The sequence below is a fragment of the Pan paniscus genome, chromosome 15 (genome assembly GCF_029289425.2).
Source record: "Pan paniscus chromosome 15, NHGRI_mPanPan1-v2.0_pri, whole genome shotgun sequence".
Classification (NCBI taxonomy): domain Eukaryota; kingdom Metazoa; phylum Chordata; class Mammalia; order Primates; family Hominidae; genus Pan; species Pan paniscus.
The window spans coordinates 84,209,138-84,226,155 of NC_073264.2; the positions used below are offsets into that span (position 1 = coordinate 84,209,138).

General features: G+C 36.8%; 1 long non-coding RNA gene across 3 annotated transcripts in view; it reads right to left on the reverse strand.

The window, feature by feature from the left end:
• Positions 1-17,018, reverse strand: part of LOC117975866 (uncharacterized) — a 172,056-nt gene that overhangs the window by 75,587 nt on the left and 79,451 nt on the right. For all 3 annotated transcript variants that reach the window (XR_010109774.1, XR_010109775.1, XR_010109773.1), the window contains exons 4-5: positions 7,458-7,574; positions 2,020-2,195 (exon numbers count right to left, since the gene is read on the reverse strand). This is a non-coding gene — a long non-coding RNA (uncharacterized LOC117975866). The remainder of the gene's footprint in view (positions 1-2,019; positions 2,196-7,457; positions 7,575-17,018) is intronic.

Genomic DNA, 17,018 nt, shown 5'->3' on the forward strand with positions numbered 1-17,018 from the left:
TCCCCTGTAAAAAAGAAGGAGAACACCTTTAAGGGCATCTGAAGTTGTTTTGGATTCTCCCCCATACCCCTCAAAAATGATTTACATCTATATATTAGTTTCCTATTGCTGAGGTAACAAAATGTATTCTTTTATAGTTCTGGAGGCCAGAGGTCCAAATTCCTTCTCAGGGGCATTGGCTGGGGTAGTTCTCTCTGATGACTTTAAGGGAAAATTCATTTCTTGTCTTTCCCGGCTGATAGAAGGCACCCACATGTCTCAGTTTGGGGTCCCCTTCTCTGCACTACACTAACCTCTTGCTTTCCTTCCCTTCATCACACCTCCTACTACTCTTCTGATCCCCTTGCCTCACTCTTATCAGGACCTTGCACTCATATTTGCTTTACTTTAATTATCTAGGTTAATCTCAGGATCTCCAGATTCTGAATTCAATCACATCCTCAAAATCTCTTTACCCACATAAGATAACATATTACAGGCGCCGAGGATTAGGTTGTGTTGTTTTTGGAAGGCGGCATTCTTCAGATTACCAGGATCTACCATGAACTTGATACTTAATCTTGTCTTAAAGGTAAGATTTTAAGTACTTTTAAACTACTTAAAACTACTTATTTTAGCTATGCTTCATGGATTTCACAAGTATTGGTGCTTAAATCTTGTTCATTTTTCTGCTGTAACCTCAGTTGGCCCTTCCAACTACAACATTAACTGTGAGTGAGTGAGTGAGTGATAGTGAGAGGTGACAGCGTGCTGGCAGTCCTCACAGACCTCGCTCCCTCTCGGCGCCTCCTCTGCCTGGGCTCCCACTTTGGCGGCACTTGAGGGACCCTTCAGCCCATCACTGCACTGTGGGAGCCCCTTTCTGTGCTGGCCAAGGACAGAGCCGGCTCCCTCAGCTTGCAAGGAGGTGTGGAAGGAGAGGCGCGAGCGGGAACCGGGGCTGCGCGCGGCGCTTGCGGGCCAGCTGGAGTTCCAGGTAGGCGTGGGCTTGGCAGGCCCCGCACTCGGAGCAGCCGGCCGGCCCTGCGGGCCCCGGGCAATGAGGGATTTAGCACCCGGGCCAGCGGCTGCGGAAGGTGTACTGGGTTCCCCAGCAGTGCCAGCCCACCGGCGCTGCGCTCGATTTCTCGCCGGGCCTTAGCTGCCTTCCCGCGGGGCAGGCCTCAGGACTGCAGCCTGCCATGCCTGAGCCTTCCCCCGCCTCCGTGGGTACCTGTGCAGCCCGAGCCTCCCTGACGAGCGCCGCCCCTGCTCCACGGCGCCCAGTCCCATCGACCACCCAAGGGCTGAGGAGTGCGAGCGCATGCAGGACTGGCAGGCAGCTCCACCTACAGCACCGGTGCGGGATCCACTGGGTGAAGCCAGCTAGGCTCCTGAGTCTGGTGGGGACGTGGAGAGTCTTTATGTCTAGCTCAAGGATTGTAAATACACCAATCCACACTCTGTATCTAGCTCAAGGTTTGTAAACACACCAATTAGCACCCTGTGTCTAGCTCAAGGTTTGTGAGTGCACCAATGGACACTCTGTATCTAGCTGCCCTGGTGGGGCCTTGGAGAACCTTTATGTCTAGCTCAAGGATTGTAAATACACCAATCAGCACTCTGTCTAGCTCAAGGTTTGTGAACACACCAATCAGCACCCTTTGTCTAGCTCAGGGTTTGTGAGTGCACCAATCGACACTCTGTATCTAGCTGCTCTGGTAAGGCCTTGGAGAACCTTTATGTCCATACTCTATATCTAACCAATCTGATAAGGACGTGGAGAACCTTTGTGTCTAGCTCAGGGATTGTAAACGCACCAATCAGCACCCTGTCAAAACAGACCACTCGGCTCTACCAATCAGCAGGTTGTAGGTAGGGCCAGATAAGAGAATAAAAGCAGGCTGCCGGAGCCAGCAGTGGCAACCGGCTCAGGTCCTCTTCCACGCTGTGGAAGCTTTGTTCTTTCCCTCTTTGCAATAAATCTTGCTACTGCTCACTCTTTAGGTCCACAGTGCTTTTATGAGCTGTAACACTCACCGCGAAGATCTGCAGTTTTACTCCTGAAGCCAGCGAGACCATGAGCCCACCGGGAAGAACGAACAACTCCAGACGCGCCGCCTTAAGAGCTGTAACACTCACCGCGAAGGTCTGCAGCTTCACTCCTGAGCCAGCGAGACCACGAACCCACCAGAAGGAAGAAACTCCGAACACATCTGAACATCAGAAAGAACAAACTCCAGACGCGCCACCTTAAGAGCTGTAACACTCACCGCAAAGGTCCGCGGCTTCATTCTTGAAGTCAGTGAGACCAAGAACCCACCAATTCCAGACACAATAGGATTTGTTGCAACAGAAATCCTTCGATAAAAGGTCAGTATTAATCCTGTAAGCTAACGCATTATCTTAGTTGTTCATTAACAATCAAAATATGACCATGAACTGAGACGTATGAACCTGCATGTAAAATTTTTCTTATTAGAAGATGATTGTTTCAGAAGCTTGTTGACTCCTCCACATTTTTCAAATTCATACAAAAATTTGTGCTAAGTAAAACAGATAATACATAAGTAGATAAAAGTAATAATTAACCTTAATGAAAAACCTTAGGATAGGCATTACATTTCAAAACCAAATATTTTTAAATGCATATATTTCATATTTCATGTACCAATTTTATTCCTAGAGAAACATTAGCGCAGCCTAATTTTTTCCATGTTTTGTCTTTCATTTACTGTGTTCATGTAGATATGAGTCTATACTCATAAAGAGGTGTAGATACTTGCACTACTTTTCTACAGTTGTTTAGAATACAGAGATCTTATATGAAGAGAATATTTGTTGATTACGTTTAAGAAGTTATGTCTTAAATCAATATGAAAGAATATATATATATATATATATATATATGTTTTGTAGGAATTTGTTACAGGCTGCCTATGTGCATAAACCTGTATATAAGATATTGGGAGAAGGGAGAGTCTTTAAACATAAGTTGAGACTTTGTCACACACATCTTTATGCCCCTGGAAATAAGTGCTTCATACCAACAAGCATATAAAATTAATATTAGATCATGAATCATGAGAAAGAAGGTGGGAGATGGATAAGGAGAAAGTGGAAAATGAGAGAATGAAGGAAAACTGGGATTAGACATTCTCTGTTCTAAGCTAGACCACTGCCATTATGTTAAATATTTTAAAGTTCATCTCCAGGAGCATGTTATCAATAGAGATCTCTCTATATCTGGAGATATGGTGGTAAGATTGATGAAAAGTTGAGTGGTTTTCAATTAGCATGCTTCATAGGAGACTTTCCTGTAGCCAGAATAAGATTCTTTTAGTTTGAATTATTCTAAAGACAATAAAAAACAAAGGAAAAATAGAATGCAGAGTGGTCAAGTTTGTTTTCATAAAAAAGTGCCATTGTCTTAAATCAGAGCAAGTAACATCAAAACAGAGACAGTCGATACAGAAGATATAGTTGGGAATAGTTTTTCCTATTAAAGAGGGTCACAAAATTCTCTTGCCCAATGTCCAAAAGTTCAGAAGAAGAGCAGGGAGAGGTATAGGAATGGCACGTGGTCTTGAAATCCTGACAGACTGACAGAACTAAATTCTAGGATTTTCCTCCTCCAGGTTTCAAGATAATAGAGAATGCTGAAGCTCTGTACATCAAGCAACAGCATATGCTCATTTGTAAAAACTACTGCAACAATACTGTGTATGGTCCAATTTAACTCTGCCCTGGTCCATTCCCTTGCTGCATTTAGACATGAGCTGTGTAAAATGGATAATTGTAGTAATTCTTCACACAATGTAAAAAAAGGAAAGGTCTTCTCAAAAAACACTGTGGCACTTTGGGAGGCTGAGTCGGGTGGATAGCCTGAGATCAGGAGTTTGAGAACAGCCTGGCCAACACAGTGAAACCTGCGTCGACTAAAAATACAAAAAATTAGCTGGGCATGGTGGCAGGCACCTGTAATCCCAGCTACTAGGGAGGCTGAGGCAGGAGAATCACTTGATCCCGGGAGGTGGAGGTTGCAGTGAGCTGAGATCGCACCATTGCACTCCAGCCTCAGCAACAAGAGTGAAACTCCATCTCAAAACCAACCAACCAACAAACACCATTATGGTAATACAGAAGGGTTTATTTGAAACCTGACTCTACTGCCTAAATGTTAAGGGACCAAACATTTTGGGTTTTCCAGTAAATTTCTAATTACCTATAAGATTTCATTCAACAATTGAAAAGATTAATTGTACAAAATCTATATGCAAGGCTCTAGAATCTGATGATAACAAGTTGAATACCACATTTTTCTTATACATGATAGGCTTATATTCTGGTTGAAAGAGGATAAATTTTTAATAAATGTGATTTGCTAATTGTATAACTAAATTGGTTCAATTTTAAAACATTGCAAAACTGTTCTTATAAATAATTCACATGGAAGACATGGATTGTCAAACTATATGTCCCAGTTTTTGTTTAAAAGCTAATTTCTCCATGCCAATCTTAAAATAGAGATTTTTTTTGAGAAACAAAATTAGTGCGCATGTGTCAATTTCTTTATTTTTGAACATATAGTTTTTTGGATTTTTCGTTTTTAAACAAATGTGATTGACTTTTGAATACCCCCTATAACCCTTCTGGTACCATTTACACCTTCTTTAGTTCTAGATACGCAAATTATACAGAGTAAAAAAGAAGTCCAAATTATGCAGTGAACTTTGGAAAAGGTTCTGTAATATTCCAAATTATAGAGAATTGTCCAAAATAAATCTACACTTCATTCTTTCTGTGTTGACTCAGCTTCAAAGCCTGGAAAGAATTCACATTTTGCTCTAGTCTAAACAAGGTTTTGCCAGCTCTAACTAGATTAGAAAACTACTCTTCCACATTTGTTTTTCTTGGGTCACATATAAATGTTTGCAAATTATGTTATTACTCATTGCTAATGAGGTAATTTTTCATTAGCACATCTCCCCTTTTTAAATCTAATGCTTATTCAGATATTATCCTGCTCTTGTTTTTTCAATGGCAGTTACTAATGAATAATATAATTAAATAGATCCTAGTTTATTATTTTTAATAGGCTTACTTGTACAACCTTTTAACTGCAGGGTTCTTGACTGTTTTTAGGCAATTTAGCAGAAAGTTAAGAGTTTGACTGTTACAGGCATATTCATGTCTTGGGCACAGACTATTTTTAAAATGGCTTGAGATTTTTGCAAAAGGTGATTAACGAGGTCATATGGCTTCAGTAGTTCCTTCTTAATTATAAGAACATTTCCCCCCTCATAACGGTCTCTTAGCTTAAATACAGCTTAGATACACATTTTAAAATATTATTTGTTTCTTCTTCAATCTCTCTGTTTTTCTATAGCAGAAACATAAAGAATATATTTAGTTAAGTGTTGTTTTCCAAATTTTCAGATACAGTCATAGAATTTGTAATCAACTGCTTTTAAAGCAGTTTTTTTTCTTTTTGCTAAAGAGTAATGAAAATGGGTATTTACTGATAGGAGATTTTTCAATTACACTCAAATTTTACTTGAATTATTATGATCTGTAAGTGTCACAGAAATGATTTAATTTATCAAAGAATGTTATTAAAGCCAGTTAAGCTCCTAAAGAAGCCATAACACTCTGTAGGTTAAAGATATAATTTAAGTTTAAAAAATGCAAAATTATTACAAAAACGTATTTCCTATTTTTAGTGTCTGGTATATAATAACATACAATAAATAATTGCTGCATAAATTAGTATGTATGAAGAACCGTTAAATACAAAAGCTAAAATTGTTAGTATTAAATAACACTCACAAAAAGGTAATTATTTAGAGTGATGGATATGGTAATTAGTCCTATTTTGGTAATCATTTCACAACATATACATACATTAAATACTGTACATCTTAAATTTTTGTCAATCATACCCAATAAAGCTAGAAAAAAACCCTAGAAAACCAAATGACCACTTTGATAGGAGAGGATATTAAATATTTAATGCAAACATGGTGTTTTCCAAAAATAAAACTATGAACACAAAAACAGAAGAACAAAACCAAGCCTCCTCTTCCCACCTGTCGCTTATATTTAGAATTGTGAATCTACAAAGAGCAGCTTCCTATCTTAAACTCATATTCAGGGTTAAATGCTTAAAATATTTGATTGAATAATCATTTTCATGTCTTTTTTCATTGCTTAAAATGAACCTAAAATGAAAAACAAACATAAAAATGATTATTCAATGAAATATTCTTAGAAAAATCTGCATAGAATATGCTTCTTTTGGAAATTTGTAATGCATACTTATAAATTAAAAGTCATGAGAAAGTCTGCAATAAACAAACTTGTTTAACATTCTTCAACCCCTTTGTTTAGGCTATATGTCCTTTCAATAATTTATGCAAGTTCTGTAGTAAAAAACTTGTTTAACCTTCATCAGTCCCTTCATTAAAGTTACATAGCCTTTAAACCTTTTATATCAAGTAATATTAGAGAGAAACTTTCTGGAAAACTTTTAAGAAATTTTGCAGTGGTACCTGACATAATTCCCTGATTCACAGTAGTTTCTCCAAACATGTTTATTCAATCAGTGAATAAACTAATGAATGAGTTCAGCTTTGGGAAATTATAGAAAAGAAATAGCTCTTCATAACAGAACAAAAATGAAACTAATCTCTCTCAATCTCTTCTTCTCTCTTGCTTATATTCTTTTTCATTTTTTATCTCCCTTCTTATATAAATCTGTGTTGACCGACTGTCAACCTTTCTCTTTATAGACCCATTTGAGCTCAGACACTCATTGGTCCTTCTACTAAAAATGGACCCTATATAGAGATATGATTTTTATATTCAGTAGAGTAGAAAATCAATACTCTGAAAAACTGGTAAAGCCCAGTAATAAGCCTGATATTGTTCAAAATAGATCACATGAGTAGAGTAGTCTCCTTTTCTTGATATGACATGTGGAAGGGAGAAACATCATCACTGAAGTGCATTGCCTGTGCACACAGGAGTCTGGCTCAGGGCCAGTCCACCATAAACTACTTACAAATGGTATAATTAAAATGAATGAATGAAATGTTGAGCGGACTTTATATTCTAAAGCAATCAAAACTGAAATTTACTTTCTTATCACACCTTCTGGTAAAACTGGTTTTATGGAAACATTCTATTGAGAATTTTAAAGAGTGACTATTAAAAAGATGGACTGGAGTTAATTTATGTTAGATTTGCTTTTCTCTGATGGAATTTTTTAAATGGAAATATTTAACTAAAAACATGATAAATGTCCTCTATAGTAATTTATAAATTAAGAAGAAAGTTGGAGTCTGCAAGACACCTAGCCCCAGGGCTGTTTGTCCATTCTGAGGCACCAGGAAGGCAGCAGAAGAAGGTTTTCACCTTATAGGTACTATTAAGAAACCTCCACCATAAAGGTAGTATTAAGAAATAAAACAGCATACCTATTGTCTCAGCTACTCAGGAGGCTGAGGAGGGAGGATTGCTTGAGCCTGGGAAGTGGAGGTTATCGTGAGCCGTGATCATGCCACTGCACCCCAGCCTGGGCAACAAAGCAAGGCCTGTTTAAAAAAAAAAAAAAACTCTATGATATAGAGGAAGAGATAAAATTAAAATATGCAATAAAGCAAGACCTGTCTTTTTTAAAAAAAACCCTATGATATAGAGGAAGAGATAAAATTAAAATATGGTTTAGCAATTTATCTTAATGAACAGAAGTGTTTTATCTAGCCCTGTAAAGTAACATTTAAAAATTTTCATTGAGAAATTACCCCAAAATAGAAAACATCAAGTAGTTTTAATAGAATTTTTACATTAAATTAGATTAAATCTCACATGTAATTTAATATTTGTTTAGATAGTTTTGCCAATTTCAAAGATGAGTGAAGTAAATAGACTGAAATTCTTGAGTTACCAAAATGAATTAAAAAAAAAAGGCGAGGTATGATGGCTTACATCTATAATCCTGCACTTTTGAGAGGCTGAGGCTGAGGAGGGAGGATTGCTTGAGCCCAGGAGATCAAGGCTGCAGTGAGCTACAGTCTAGGATCCTGCTAGTGCATTCCAGTCTGGGAGACAGAGACATAGAAAGACCCTGTCTCTCAAACAAACAAACAAAAATAACAACAAAAAACTTACCTCCTTACTCTCCACTGAGAAATCTCTATACAAATAAAATTTTTCTTTTCATAATAATTATATATGCAAAAGATTATATAAACCATTAATTGCTTTTTTAAAACAATAAAAATAAAAACAAACATCCGCTTACCCACAACATAGCTTTACCAGCAACTCCAAGGTGTAGAATATGCCTGAACCTGGTCCCATATCTTTTCCTTACATTCCACATTTTGTATGTCCCTAAATATTTATTTTAGGGACATAGAAATATGATTTTGCCTTCTGTGTTATTCTAAGGCCTCCTCTTATATTTCAATATTATTCTTGAGCTATTCACCCATGCTACCACATTATAGTACTCAACTGTGAGTCTATTGACTTTCTACATTTTCTCAGTGTTCCACCCAAAGTGGCATGCATGTTTTCATGAACATCTTCTGGTGTACAAGAACTAATTTAGGGAATACATGTAAGAGAGAAATTGCTGGGGCGTGAGTTATGAACATCTTCAAATATACTAGATAATTCAAAATCCTTCTCCAGAGTATCTATAACCATTTATATGCCCTCCACAGCACATGAAAATATACATTTTCCATACTGGCACCAGTATTTGGCAAGACCTGGTCTCATAATATTTGCCAGACCAATGGATGTACTCCTTGCAGTTTTAAGAGTTTTCAAAATTAGTAATAAGGTCTAAGAATTGTCATCCTTCTATCAGCCATTCCAGCTTCCAATTCTGTGAATTTCCAGTTTATATCTTTTCACATTTTTTATCACGGTATTAGTCTTTTGCTTATTCATTGTTTGTTAATTTGTTTTATTTGGATACTAATTATACTATGATTTATTTAGATACTAATATTAAAAATAATTTGGAGTATAATGGTATACTCATATACCATTCATTTAAATACTAATTCTTTGGTCACTTAAATGTATGCTGTAAATATTCTAGTCTGTGCCTTATCCTCATCTTTATGGTGGTATCTTAATGTGATCAGAAGTTCTTAATTTTAATGTAGCAAAATTTATCAACTTTATGCTTTTTACATTTAGTTATTTAGTGATTCTTTTCTTTCTTTCTCTTTCTTTCTTTCTTTCTTTTTCTTTCTTTCTTTCCTTCCTTCCTTCCTTTCTTTCTTTCTCTCTCTTTTCCTCCCTCCCTTCCTTTCTTTCTTTCTTTCTTTCTTTCTTTCTTTCTTTCTTTCTATCTATCTATCTTCTTTCTTTTTTGAGACAGGGTCTCACTTTGTCCCCCAGGTTTGAGGTCAGTGGTATGATCTCAGCTCACTGCAGCCTCAACTTTCCGGGGTCAAGGGATCCTCCTGCCTCAGCCCCCCAGGTAATGGGACTATAGGTTCATGTCACCATGCCTGGCTAATTTTTTTTTTTATATTTTTTGTAGAGATGGGGTTTCTTAATGTTGCCCAGGCTGGTCTCGAACTCCTGAGCTCAAGCAATCTGCCTGCCTAAGCCCCCCAAAGTGCTGGGAATACAGGCATGAGCTACCACGCCTTGCTCTTTCTTAAATATTCCAAAGAAATAAAGATGCTCTATATTTTTTCAAAATGTTTCAGTTTTGTCTATAACATTTACTTATTTAATCTCTGTGGAATAAAATATTTTGTAGAGTGTAAGATAATAATTCAATTTCATATTTTTCCCATATGAATAACAAATTGTTCTCAAACCATTTACTGATTATTATCTATTTTTACCTGTGATTTGAAAACCCAGTGGTATAATAAATCATGTTTAAGTATATGAGTGCTCTTGTTTCTGGGCTCTCTATTCTGTTTAATTATTCTTTTAGTTTAGCTATGCAGGAGTATTACTTTATTGGGGTATAATTCTCATATCATACAAGCCATCCATTTAAACTATACAATCCAATAATTTTTAGTTTATTCACAGGATTGTGTAACAATCACCATAATCTACTTTTAGAATATATTTATCCTTCTTAAAACAACCACATACTCCTCAACCCTTTCTATCCACTACTATACCTTACTCCAGGCCTAAGAAACCACTAATCTACTTTCTTTATAGATTTCCCTGGTCTCTGCGTTTAATATAGATTGAATCCTACAATTACAATTTGTGGTCTTTTGTGAGGGGCTTCTTTTATTTGGGATAATGTATTCAAGATTGATCCATGCATGGAGTAGTACTTCATTCATTTTTATTGCTGAATAACATCCCATTGTATGGATATACTGCCTTATATTTATCTATTCATCAGTTGATGAACATTGGGTTGTTCCCAATGTTATAAATAATCCTGCTATAAACACTCATGTGCAAGTTTTTGTGTGGGCATATGTTTACGTTTCTCTTGGATATATTCCTAGGAATGGAATTCCTGAATCATATGGTCATTCATGTTTAACTTTTGTAAAGTTAACTGTTTAACAAAGTGGCTGTACCATTTTACATTTCCACAAGTAATACATGAGGGTTAAGATTTTTCTAATTATTACAGGTTTATAATATGCTTGTTTTCTGGCAATGAGTCCTCTAAGATAATTGTTTTCTAGAGTTTCTTGATTTTTTTCTGTTCAATCTAAATTTTAGAATTTGCTTTACAGGTTCTACATGAATTCCCATAGGGATTTTGACTAGAATCGGATTGTAGATGATTTTGGTAGAAAGCAACATCATTATCAAATTATATTTTCAAATCCATAAAGATGTTGCATCTCAACTCTTCACAATAGCAAAGACATAGAATCAACCTAAATGCCCATCAATGATAAACTGGATTAAAAAATGTGGTACATATACACCATGGAATACTATGCAGCCATGAAAAAGAAGGGGATCATGTCCTTTTCAGGGACACAGATGGAGCTGGGGGGCATTACCCTTAGCAAACTGACACAGGAACAGAAAACTGAGTACCTCATGTTCTCACTTACATGTGGGAGCTAAAAGATGAGAACACATGAACATACAGAGAGGAACAACACACCCTGGGGCCTTTTGGAGGGTGGAGGGTGGAAGGAGGGACAGGATAAAAAATAACTAATGGGTACTAAGCTTAACACCTGGGTGATGAAATAATCTTTACAAAAAGCCCCCATGACACAAGTTTAGCTGTGTAACAAACCTGCACTTATACCCCTGAACTTCAAATAAAAGTTAAAAAAAAGCTGCATCACTCAATAGTTTAATTATTCTTCGATTACTGTAAAGTTTTAAAAGTTTTTAAATGGTTATTTTGCATTTTTATGGGATTTATTTCTAGCTGTATTTTTAATTTTTATTTATTTTAAATGGTATTTTTAAATGATTTGTTTACATATTTAATAAATTTACAGGTAGCACTTACTCTGCCAGGCACTATTCTAAATGACAAACCAATATATAAATATTTGTGTCTGTGTGTGTCTGTGTGTGTGTGTGTTTGTGTGGTATAACTTCCCACTTGTGGCTTTTAGTTTGAATCAACTTCAATTTACTCACTGGTACTGGTTTACCATTTCAAATCAATTATACCAGTTTATTTAATAACAACATGCATCAAAAAAACATTGTTTTTAATGATTAAAGGAATTTTCTTGAAGAAGTGTAGTTATACTCATTTTTACTCAGACACTTTGACTTTTATTCAACTACCATTAAAAATCCTTGGCCGGGCGTGGTGGCTCATGCCTGTAATCCCAGCACTTTGGGAGGCAGATGTGGGTGGATCAGGAGGTCAGGAGATCGAGAACATCTTGGCTAACACGGTGAAACCCCATCTCTACTAAAAATACAAAAAATTAGCCGGGCATGGTGGCGGGCACCTGTAGTCCCAGCTACTTGGGAGGCTGAGGCAGGAGAATGGCGTGAACCTGGGAGGCGGAGCTTGCAGTGAGCCGAGATCGTGCCACTGCACTCCAGCCTGGGCAAAAGAGCGAGACTCCATCTCAAAAAAAAAAAAAATCCTTATTAATATAGGAGTGATTGATAAAATGGGGCAAAAGATTATGGGAACTGGAATGCCAAGTACCCCAGGATGTTTCACATCATATATTTAGAGATTCATACAGTTGATTTTGATTTTTAAAATATAGTTTCTTTAGAAAAACAAAAAAATAGAAAAGTAAAACATAAAAATTAATCTTTCCAGATTCCCTAGGAGTGAATCTGTTCCTTGTCTCTCTTGGCTTCCAGTGGTTAATCCTGGATATGATGTCTAATTCTATGTGTCTACTTGATGGAGCCACAGCTTCCAGCAAACATTATTCTAGATGTATCTGTGAGGGTGCATTTGTCTAAGATTTGCATTTACATCTGCAGATTTTGAGTAAAGCAGATTTCTCTCCTTAGTGTGTGTAGGCCCTATCCAATCAGTGAAAGGCCTGAAAAAAACCCAAAAGTCTGACCTCTCTCACAAGAGGAAATTCTACCAGTAACTTTTATTTTACCTATGGCTTTTAGTTTGTCTCAGCTTCAGTTTACTCACTGGCATGGGTTTACCATTTCAAAACAACTGTAACAGTTTATTTAATAACAACATGCATCAACAAAAACATCGTTTTTAATGATTAAAAGCATTTTCTTGAGGAAATGGATTTATATTCATTTTGATTATTTATTCAGTAAATAATAATCGGCATATGATTATTGGCCTTTACATTTCATCTGCAATATTGCTTTTTTACGGTCTCTCCATCCTGACTGCTTTTGACTTTGAACTAAAACTGTTTCTTGGGTCTCCAGCCTGATGACCTCACCCATTAGATTTTGAATTCACCAAGTGATATGGGTTGGCTGTGTCCTCACTCAAATCTCATCTTGAATTCCCATATGTTGCGGGAGGGACTCAGTGGGAGGTAATTGAATCATGGGGGCAGGTCTTTCCCGTGCTGTTCTCATGACAGTGAGTAAGTCTCGTGAGATCTGATGGTTCTGTAAGGGGTAATTTCCCTGCACAAGCTCACTCTCTTTGCCTGCTGCCATCCACGTAAGATGTGACTTGCTTCTCCTTGCCTTCCCCCATTATTATGAGGCTTCCCCAGCCATGTGAAACTGTAAGTCTATTAAACCTCTTTCTTCTGTAAATTGCCCAGCTTTGGGTATGTCTTTATTAGCAGCAGGAAAATGAACTAATACACCAAGTCTTCACAATCACACAAGAAGCCAACCCCTTAAAATAAGTCTCTTTGTATACATTTATATATGCATTCTATTCATCCTGCTTCTCTGGAGAACTCTGATTATACACTGGGCTTGTGGCCTCATCCCTCTAATCTCCGCCTCCTTCTTCACATTGTCTTCTCCTCTGTGTCTGGTCTCCCTCTGCTTCTCTCTTTAAGGATACCTGTGATAGCTTTTAGGGTCCACCCAGATATTCCAGCATAGTCTCCTCATCTCAAAATTCTTAATTTAATCACATCTGCAAAGACTTTTCCTAAATAAGACAATATTTACAAATTCCAGGGATTAGGTCTTGATATTTTAGGGTGGTTATTATTCAATGTACTACAACTTATAAGCACTACAAGCCTGTACATACTGTCAAATAGTTTAAGGTTAAGAGTTGTAGCTAATCCAAAAATGTACTTTTGTCTGGAACTAACTACAGCTTTGGAGTTAATTTTGTCAGATTCTTTCATGACGTTTTTTGAGTTAATATCTCAAAGACACTCTGTGCATGTTTTGCTGCTGTTGTTTATTTTTCCCCAGAGCAAGTAAAATAGTACTAGAAAAAACACACGCCTTTTTTGAGTTTTCCTGCAGTCCATATTGCAGATGGTAGGACATAGAAGATGATGCCTTGTGTTGGAAAACAGAGACTTTGATTCTAGGCTGACTCTAACACTTAACTTGCTATGTGACTTTGGGTAAGTCATTCTCTTAACCTCATTTTTCTCATCCTTAAAAGGTGTCAGTTTGGATATACAAACTCTGTGGTACTTTGTCATTCTAACATTTTATGAACTTGGGTCTATAAACCTCCTTTTATGATGATGTCTCTTGATGGCAGAATAGCTGATCCAGCTGTTTCTTATTATCCATCTCGCCTAAAACCCAGGTTGTCTGAGTGAATTACTGGAATATTCTAAAAGTGATTCAACAATCTGACATTTTAAAGGGGACCTAATCATTCTGATATACAACCAACATATGTTAAACAATGTTAACCCATTAATATAACATATTTACATCAAACTAAAACATTATATATTTACATCAGTATTTAAATCTCAAATCACAGATGATAAATTTTCACACTGGGTAGATGATAAGTTGTAGATAAAATAATCAAGTTGTTTACTAAAAATATGCCAAAAGTTTAGGGTTTTTTAAATTAGCCAGGTATAGAAAAGTGTTTTTCTTTTAATTAAAAAGCCCATGAATGCCATGAATCTTTTCAAAATTTCTACAGATAAGCAGCAATGTCTAATTTGCATGATGAGAATTTACAAGGAAAAGACTATTGCTTTTTAAATTTATATAGGTGTAAAATGCAAAAAGGAAGTCATTAAGTGATTTTTTATGATAATAATAATCATGAATACTGTGTTGAAAAACTAGGATTTTAACATTACTTTGCAGTGATGCCAATTATCCAGATTTTAATAGTTTTAATAAAGTATTATTTTTTAAATTACAGTAGTGCTTTGATAAAGAATAATCCTATTTAGCTAAAAAATAAAAACTCTGAGGACACAACAGTATACAATCAGAAAACTATGAGCAGATATTTCAAGAAGATTCTTAACCATTTCAAACAAGAATAGGATATATCTTTATCTTTTTCAAACATTCCCCAACCGCTTCCTTAACATATATTGTTATTTTCGTATAGGTGCTGATCAGTTTTGGAAATAAAGAGTTTACATTCTATAATATACAATATTTGTTTTTAGAAAAAACTTCAAAGCTGTCTTGTGCTTTTTCTTTATATCTTACACTTTAACATTTGTTGACATTTTGAGTATTAATGAACTACATGTATAGTTATTTGCTGAAACTCCTCATAAAATGAGTTTCTTTGCCAAAAAAACCCATGAAATTCAGCTGCTTAATGGAGTTTCTTTCTGCCGATATTTTAAGTGGACACATTGCCAGTATAACCAAACCAGTTTGTGTTGTCTAGAACATGTGAATGGAAGGAAATTGTATGGAGGAAAGATCAAACTGTCAAAATTGTCTGTAGAGTAAGAGTAAGAACTCTATTTCCTTTTTTTTTTCTTTTCTTTTCTTTTTGTTTTGTGATGGAGTCTCACTGTCACCCAAGCTGGAGTGCAATGGCGCAATCTCGGCTCACTGCAATCTCTGTCCCCAGGTTCAAGCAATTCTCCTGCCTGGTCTCCCGAGTCGCTGGGACTACAGGCGGGCACCACCATGCCCAGCTAATTTTTGTATTTTTAGTAGAGATGAGGTTTCGCCGTGTTGGCCAGGCTGGTCTGAAACTCCTGGTCTCAAGTGATCCTCCTGCCTCAGCCTCCCAAAGTGCTGGGATTACAGGCGTGAGCCACCGCGACTGGCCAATGACTATTTTTTCCAAGACTCCTCTTAGAAAGGCAGTAAAGTGGCACCTAATAGCAAGAGTAAATTGCCTTGGCTTGATTGTTGGCTACATCCCTTACTAGCTGTGTTAACATGGGGCAAGTTGCTGTGCTTCTCTGTGCCTCCATTTCTGTAACCTTAAAATAGAAATAATAACTGGATCTACGAGGATTAAGTGAATACTAACACTGAGTAAATTATTAACGTAAGATATTGGTATTATCAAGACATTAAGAATTACTCTTTTCCATGAATATGAAGAACCTATATTCCATTTTCTAAAGGAATTTCCTATTTGTTTTACGGTTGATTGGACAGGTTGAGTTTTTCAAAAATGCTCACAGTAGTATTTATTGTTCCAAATAGTCTTCTAAACATTGCAACTTCTCAATAAAAAGATGCAGTTTAATTCTCCTCATGAACATTGGATGGCATTAATGATTCATCCTAATGGATAGACAGTGGTAATAGAGATGTATGACTCCAAGCCTAACTTATGCTGGGCGGCAGAGTTACTTCCTCTTCCTCTTGCTCTTGCTCTGCGTCTCTCTTTCAATCTGTTTCTCTTCTCTCTGTGTTTCTGGATGTTTACCCTTGGAACCCATTCCCCATGCTCTGAGGAAGCCCAAGCCACATGGAGAGAGCATAGTTTTTCCAGCTGACAGTCCCAGCTAAGGCCTTCCTGCCATCCTGACATGAGAGTGATCAAGCTTTCAGATAATCACAGCCTTTGAACCATCACAGCTGATGCCAGGCAGAGTTGAGAGGACCTATTCTTGCCAAAACCTGACCAGATTGCATATTAATGAATAAAATGAATGTTATGATTGTAAGCCACACATTTTGTGATAATTTGTCACACAGGCTTAGTAACTGGAATATTAGGCAATGCAGATACATCATGAATTAGAAAGTACTTGCAAAAATATAAGGGAGTCATGTATAAGTTTATTCAGCTTTAGGTAATAGTAAGAAAATTAGGATACAAAATGTACAGACATCTCTATTTGAATTAGCGGGATATACAGCCCCAATATTGACATCTGCAACCCCGAGTTTTACATTCCAGCTCCAATCTTACTTTGCTGGGAAAATTCGTGCATGTTATTTTTCCTTTCTTCCCTTGAGTTTCCTGGGGGTAAATATGGAAAATGCCTCATAGACCTGCTGAGGATAAACATAGATAATAGAAAGAACATAGTAAGGCCTTTGTAAATGTCAATTACTGTTTTCATTCATTCATCTGACAATATTTAATGAGTACCTTCTATGCTGCAGGCACTTCCATAGCCCCAGGGAATACACTAGTGAACAGAGTGGACACAGTCCCTGCTCCTCAGAGCTTAGTATCTCAATATAAAGACCCACTA